Source organism: Eschrichtius robustus, chromosome 11 (genome assembly GCF_028021215.1).
Source record: "Eschrichtius robustus isolate mEscRob2 chromosome 11, mEscRob2.pri, whole genome shotgun sequence".
NCBI classification, from domain to species: domain Eukaryota; kingdom Metazoa; phylum Chordata; class Mammalia; order Artiodactyla; family Eschrichtiidae; genus Eschrichtius; species Eschrichtius robustus.
In genome coordinates this window covers 29,082,242-29,089,530 of record NC_090834.1, presented here as the reverse complement: position 1 = coordinate 29,089,530, position 7,289 = coordinate 29,082,242, and the positions used below count along the sequence as shown (strand labels likewise).

General features: G+C 36.6%; 1 pseudogene; it reads left to right on the top strand.

Moving 5' to 3' along the window:
- The first annotated feature begins 2,197 nt into the window (after positions 1-2,197).
- Positions 2,198-4,878, top strand: LOC137772166 (DNA endonuclease RBBP8-like; annotated as a pseudogene).
- The last annotated feature ends 2,411 nt before the right edge of the window (positions 4,879-7,289 follow it).

The window sequence follows — 7,289 nt, the reverse complement described above, 5'->3', positions numbered from 1 at the left end:
TTGAAGAAACACTTCCATTTACCATTGCAACAAAAAGAATAAACTACTTAGGAATAAACCTACCTAGGGAGACAAAAACCTCTATGCAAAAAGCTATAAGACACTGATGAAAGAAATTAAAGATGATACAAATAGATGGAGGGATATACCATGTTCTTGGATTGGAAGAATCAACATTGCAAAAATGAGTATACTACCCAAAGCAATCTACAGATTCAATGCAATCCCTATCAAATTACCAACGGCATTTATTATGGAACTAGAACAAAAAATCTTAAAATGTGTATGGAGACACAAAAGACCCAGAATAACCAAAGCAATCTTGAGGGAAAAAAACAGAGCTGTAGGAATCAGACTCCCTGACTTCATACTATACTACAAAGCTACAGTAATCCAGACAATATGGTACTGGGACAAAAACAGAAATATAGATCAATGGAACAAGATAGAAACCCCAGAAATAAACCCATGCACCTATGGTCAACTAATCTATGAGAAAGGAGGCAAGGATATACAATGGAGAAAAGACAACCTCTTCAATAAGTGGTGCTGGGAAAACTGGACAGCTACATGTAAAAGAATAAAATTAGAACACTCCCTCACACCATACACAAAAATAAACTCAAAATGGATTAAAGACCTAAGTGTAAGGGCAGACACTAAAAAACTCTTAGAGGAAAACATAGGAAGAACACTCTTTGACATAAATCACAGCAAGATCTTTTTTGACCCACCTCCTAGAGTAATGGAAATAAAAACAAAAATAAACAAATGGGACCTAATGAAACTTAAAAACTTTTGCATAGCAAAGGAAACCATAAACAAGGCTAAAAGACAACCCTCAGAATGGGAGAAAATATTTGCAAACAAATCAATGGATTAAGGATTAATCTCCAAAATATATAAACAGCTCATGCAGCTCAATATTAAAAAAAACAACAACCCAATCAAAAAATGGGCAGAAGACCTAAATAGACTTTTCTCCAAAGAAAACATACAGATGGCCAAGAAGCACATGAAAAGCTGCCCAACATCACTAATTATTATAGAAATGCAAATCAAAACTACAATGAGGTATCACCTCACACTAGTCAGAATGGGCATCATCAGAAAATCTACAAACGACAAATGCTGGAGAGGGTGTGGAGAAAACTGTCAAACTTTGAATATAAGTTTGCACCCTCTTGCACTGTTGGTGGGAATGTAAATTGATAGAGCCACTATGGAGAACAGTATGGAGGTTCCTTAAAAAACTAAAAATAGAATTACCATATGACCCAGCAATCCCATTACTGGGCATACACCCAAAGAAAACCATAATTCAAAAAGACACATGCACCCTAATGTTCACTGCAGCACTATTTACAATAGCCAGGTCATGGAAGCAGCTTAAATGCCCATTGACAGACGAATGAATAAAGAAGTTGTGGTACATATATACAATGGTATATTACTCAGCCATAAAAAGGAACGAATTTGGGTCATTTGTAGAGACGTGGATGGATCTAGAGACTGTCATACAGAGTGAAGTAAGTCAGAAAAAGAAAAACAAATATCGTATATTAATGCATATACATGGAACCTAGAAAAATGGTACAGATGAACCAGTTTGCAGGGCAGAAATTGAGACACAGATGTAGAGAACAAACGTATGGACACCAAGGGGAGAAAGTGGCGGGTGGTGGGGGTGGTGGTGTGATGAAATGGGAGATTGGGATTGACATGTATACACTGATGTGTATAAAATGGATGACTAATAAGAACCTGCTGTATAAAAACATAAATAAAAGAAAAAATATAAAAATAAAAATAAAAATGGGAAGCCCAGGTAGGGTGAGCAGGGCCGGCAGCCCTTGGGCCCTCCCTGAGCCCTGGAAAGTGCAGCTGCCCCGGGGGCATGGCTTGGCCCCTGGCGGTTTGGCAGTATAGTGAGGGAATGAGGAGAAAAGCAAATGGCTGTCTCCTCCCAGCCCCAGAATATGCTCGCTTCCTTGCTGGGGCTTTCAAAAATCTCAAGGCAGCTTGCAAGCCAAGTATTTGGAGTCCATTGGCATCACAACTTGAGTTCCAGCCATGACATAGAAATGTCTTAGCAGTGTGACCTTGGGTATTTAAACTGGCCAAAAACAACTTCAGACCTATATAATGTAGCAGAAAAGGTCATTAAGCAGTAGAAGTGTGGAGCATATTAAGCAAGATGAACATCTCCAGAAGCAGTTGTGGAAGCTCTAGTTCTGCTGATGTATCTAATAACTTTAAGGATCTTTGGACAAAACTAAAGGCATATCATGATAAAGAAGTACAAAATATACAATAAAAGTAACCAAACTGAAAAAGCGATGAATTTTAGATGCAGACTAGAAGAACTCTTCACCAAAAATCAACAGCTGAGAGAGCAAGAGAAAGTCCTTTATGAAACCATTAAAGTTTTAGAAAACCTATTAAGAGCAGGATTATGTGATCACTGTGCTGTAACTGAAGATCATATGTGGAAGAAACAGCAAGAGTTTGAAAATATTCTGCAGCAGAACCTTAAACTTATCGCAGAGCTTGTGAATGAAAAGACTACTCTACAGGAAGAAAATAAAAAGCTTTCTGAACAGCTGCAGCAGAAAATTGAGTATGATCAACAGCATCAAGCAACTGATCTTGAATCTGAGGAAGATGTTATTCCAGATTCACCAATAACAACCTTTTCATTTTCTGGTGCTAACTGACTACGAAGAAAGGAGAACTTCCATGTCCAATATGTAGAACAAACACATACTAAATTGGAGCACTCTGGGTGTACACATAAAATGAGAAAAGTCCCAAAGTCTTCAACTCATCTATGACATAAAGCTAATGAAAGTGAAATTCTAGTGGCTGACACTTCTGATCAGAGTCAAGCTCCAATGGCTAAAACACATGGAAAAAGCAGTTATCCTCCTGATAATTTAGCTATAGTTGTTGCTGAAACAGTTGGACTTAGTGTTCAAGACAAATCTGAATCTCGAGGCCCTAGGAGCCCTCTTGGTGAAGAGATTTACCATTGTCTGGAAGGAGACCACAAAAAACAACACTTTGAGGAATCTAGAAGAAATAGTGAAGATAGTTTAAGATTTTCATATTCTAATTCAAAGACTCCTCCTCAAGAAGAATTGACTAATCAAGTATGATCTCATCTATTTGGAGCTACCTCTAATGTGAAAAGTAGTTTAGGTTTGGATATAAGTTTGTCCCCTTCTCTTTTAGAAACTGGGGGGGGGGGGGTGGAATCTGAAAACAGTGCCTTTTAGCAACACTTCTAATTCTAGATCAGAGAAACCTACATCAAAATCTGAAGATGGTGTCCTTTTCACACACCATAATCTTGGGGCTGAAGTGAACAAGATCACTAACTAGTCATCTTCTAATAAGCAGATGCTTATAAATAAAATTGGAAGTGAATCCATAAATGAACAGGATAGTATTGATCACATTAAAGATACTGTTACTGATAAAGATAAACACGTGGTACCCCTGAAATCATTGGGAAGCAGAACCAAAAGGAAGAAAATTGAGGAAGAAAGTGAAGATGAAGCTGTCCCCAAGCCTCCTTTGATAAAGAAAATGCTTTTTTCTTATCCACTGGATAGTCATTCTTCCATGAATGGAGACTATGTAATGGGTGAACCTCTGGATCTGTCTGATTGATTTTCGGCTATTCAGTGTCAAGAGAAAAGCCAAGGAAGTGAGAACTCTAAAATCAGATTTAAGCAAGTGACTCTCTATGAGTCTTTGAAGCCCGTTCCAAAGGGCTCTTCCTCAAGCCATAAGGCCTTTAGTAGGAGCTATGGGTTAACCAAAGATTCCCCAGAAGAGCTCTGTTTACAGGAGTCCCTTTTGCAGTCCTTGAGTAAATCTTCAGAAAATAAAACACTGTTACGATTAAAGGAAGAAAATCCTATCTTTAAAATCCATTTACGTCCACGTAAAAGCTTAGAGACAGAGAATCTTTTTCACGATGTGAAGGGTGCTGGTTCTCATGAGCCTATAAAAATAAAAACCAGGTCAGTCCATGGAACATGTTAACTTGCATCAGTTCTTCAGTTAAATCCATGTAGAATTGCTAAAACAAAGTCTCTACAAAACAATGAAGATGTATCCTTTGAAAACATCCAGTGGAGTATAGATCAAGGTGCAGACTTTTCTCAGTGTAAAATGGATATTACTGTAGTAGATATGAAGGACGGCAGTCAGTCAAGATTAGCAGGAGAAGAGGTGGTGGACATGGACTTTGTGTTGGTTAGTGAAACTATGCTTTTAAAAATGAAGAAGCAAGAGCAGAAGGGAGAAAAATGTTCAAATAGAGAAAGAAAAATGAATGATAGCTTGGAAGATATATTTGATTGGACTACACATGAAGAATATGAATCCTGTTTGGCAGATAGCTTCCCCCAAGTAGCAGATGAAGAGAAGGAGTTGTCAACTACTACAAAAAAACAAAACAAACAAAAACAAACTCTTCTGGTGAGGAACAAGATAAAGTCAAAAAGAAAACATTTATGGAGCATATTTTGAAGACGGTGAGAGACTAGCTTATGAAATTTTCCTCATATTGAGGAATAAAGAAGAAAATTGCTTGGACACACATGTAAGGAATGTGAAATTTATTATGCAGATTTTCCAGCTAAGAAAAAGAAAAGAAGTTGGATTCCTGCTCAAGATACTGATTTCACTTCATTCCACCCAACATACCAGATAATTTCTGGGAAGTTGGTTTTTCTTCCACTCAGAGTTGTATGGAAAAAGGTTACATTAAAGAAAATCTTGACCCTTGTCCTTGTACAAAAAGACGGTGGCCTTACCATGCAATATTTTCTTCAAAAGGCAAAGAGCAGAAGGCATAAATGTTGAAGCAAAAACAGGAGAGAGGACAATTTTCTTTTTAGTTATTTATAGTTAAAGTTGGTATTAAACATTGAATTTTTTGATCTTCTGTAAACTAATTTATAAATCATTTTTCTATTGAAAATGTTTTCAAATGGCATTTACCCATCACATAGACAACTGTTTAAAAATGTGGATAAGTTTATGTTGTATTTTCTTGCTTTTGCACCTTTAAAATAATAAGGTGCTTTCATTTTGCAATCTAACTTGAGTTGTTTGTTACTTTATTTTGGTAATACCTAATTACAATTTTGAATATAAAAAATAATGAATAAATACAAATCAAAATGAAGTAACTGTGATTCAGGCGTCCAAAATAGAGCTGGGGTGGCCATCGTGGATGTGGTTTGAGACATATTCCTGTATTATGGAGAACTTGAATTTTCTGAACTGTACCAGACTCAAGGATCAGCCCTTCTCAAAACAATATCTGCTAGCAGCTGCCAGCTGCAAACTTATGGTCCCAAGGTCTCCCCTTATACTTATGATTTTTTTCTCTTATTTTAGAAATAGTGGCTAATGATTCAGCTCAAGCCATAGCCTCCCAGCAGAGGGCTCCAGATTCTTTAGACAAAATAATATTTGACAATAGAATTGCTTTAGATTATATTTTAGCAGAAAACGGAGGCATATATGTAGTTGCCGGTATCTCCTATTGTGTATATATTAATACCACATCAGAAGCTGAAACCAACTTATATAAAAATTGGACGGTAGGCTACTTGGTTCCAAAAAAATATCATCACAAGAGCCTGGATTTGATCTCTTAGGAAGTATTTCTCATGGATCCCATTAGGAATAAGGTCTATATTTGAGGGATTACCTAAACTAGGTGTCATTGATTTGTGCTTGCTAAGATTTATCCTTCTTGTCAAGCTCTGTATTTGCTGTTTGTCTCATATCTTTAAGCCCCCACACCCCAACCCATATGACATTCACTGAACATAAAAGTCCAGACCCAAAGCCTTGGCCTCACCTTAGGACTCATGAGAATGTGAAACAATTTTATTCCACAAACCCAGACCTTTATCCCATGTAAGCAAGAAGAAGCTAGAGTGGTCATCACCCACTATTCCTCAAGACTAAGGAATGAAAAGGGAGGGTTTGTACCCCAGCTGAAAATGGCCCTATCTTATTCTTAACAGAATACTGAGTTGTTTTTCAAAAGAAACAGAACAAAACTGCAAGTCATACAGCCATAGTATTGGTGTTTATGTGTGTTGGGCAACAATCCCTTTGCTCGGTAACACAGTCTTCTTTTTAATCAGATGAGAAAATGTACATCTTCTCTCCCTTCCTTATGGTTTTTATAATGTCTATAAATATTTACAAAGAAGTTACTAGTTCACACAGAAGATGTCAGAGGTCCCAATCTACTTAGAAAAATAAACAACTGTGTTTCACTTCTCATAAAAATTACAATGGCAGGAATTTTACCCACCACTCTTCTCCCTCTGAGAGTGAGTCCAAAACCTCAGAAAAAAATTTTCAGGGGTCATTAGTTTTTAATATTTAGAAAAACAAGAAAATAGTTCCTTCCCTGGTAAATCTTCAGTCTTAATGACCTAGATCTTTGCAGATTCCAAGGTCTTTGTGTTATGATGGGAAAAATCTTCTAAGTAGCAAGGAATGGCTTCAGCTTGTTAAGAGGTAAAATATGCTCTTATGTTTGCCACTTGAATATCAGACTCTGAGCCCTGGACTCCCCAGCTCAGAGGTAAGAACTTTTTAAACTCAGGTATTTAGCTGGCTTTAATAACTAACATGTCATATAGAAAATAAAAGCTGGAGCTAATAATAGAAAAATATGATTGACTTCTTGAGTCAGTATATTCAGTTACCCATCCCAAATCAGGTAGAATTTTGATCATTCATTTTTTTTCTCTCACCCATTCACTTAGATATCCCATATCCACTTAAAAAATATTTATGATAATTTTAGTAAGTTGCAGCAGGTGCTATACTTGGCATTCAGAATAGAAAATTGCATCATACATGATTTCTATACTTGAAATACTCATAGATGTGTGACACAAGCTTATACAAAATTATACTATAACTCAGAGACCATCAATATTATAAAGTATCATGGGAGTGTTCTGTTTAGGAAGGCTGAGTAAGGATTCACAGAGCTGGCATTATGTGAGCTGGGTGTAAAGAATGAGTGGAAACCAACAACAAAAAAAAATGGGCTGGACATTTAGATAGCAGGAACAGCAAATATTGAGTTATTTATGTAGCAAGCCATTAAGTACTTATTTATGTAACAGTAAACATTAAGTATGTTTAATGTTCTGGAAAACCTTAATTTCAAATATTTGAAACTGTGTTCTGACAAAACTGCATCATGTGTCCTGATTTAGTCTGAAAAAGTAGTC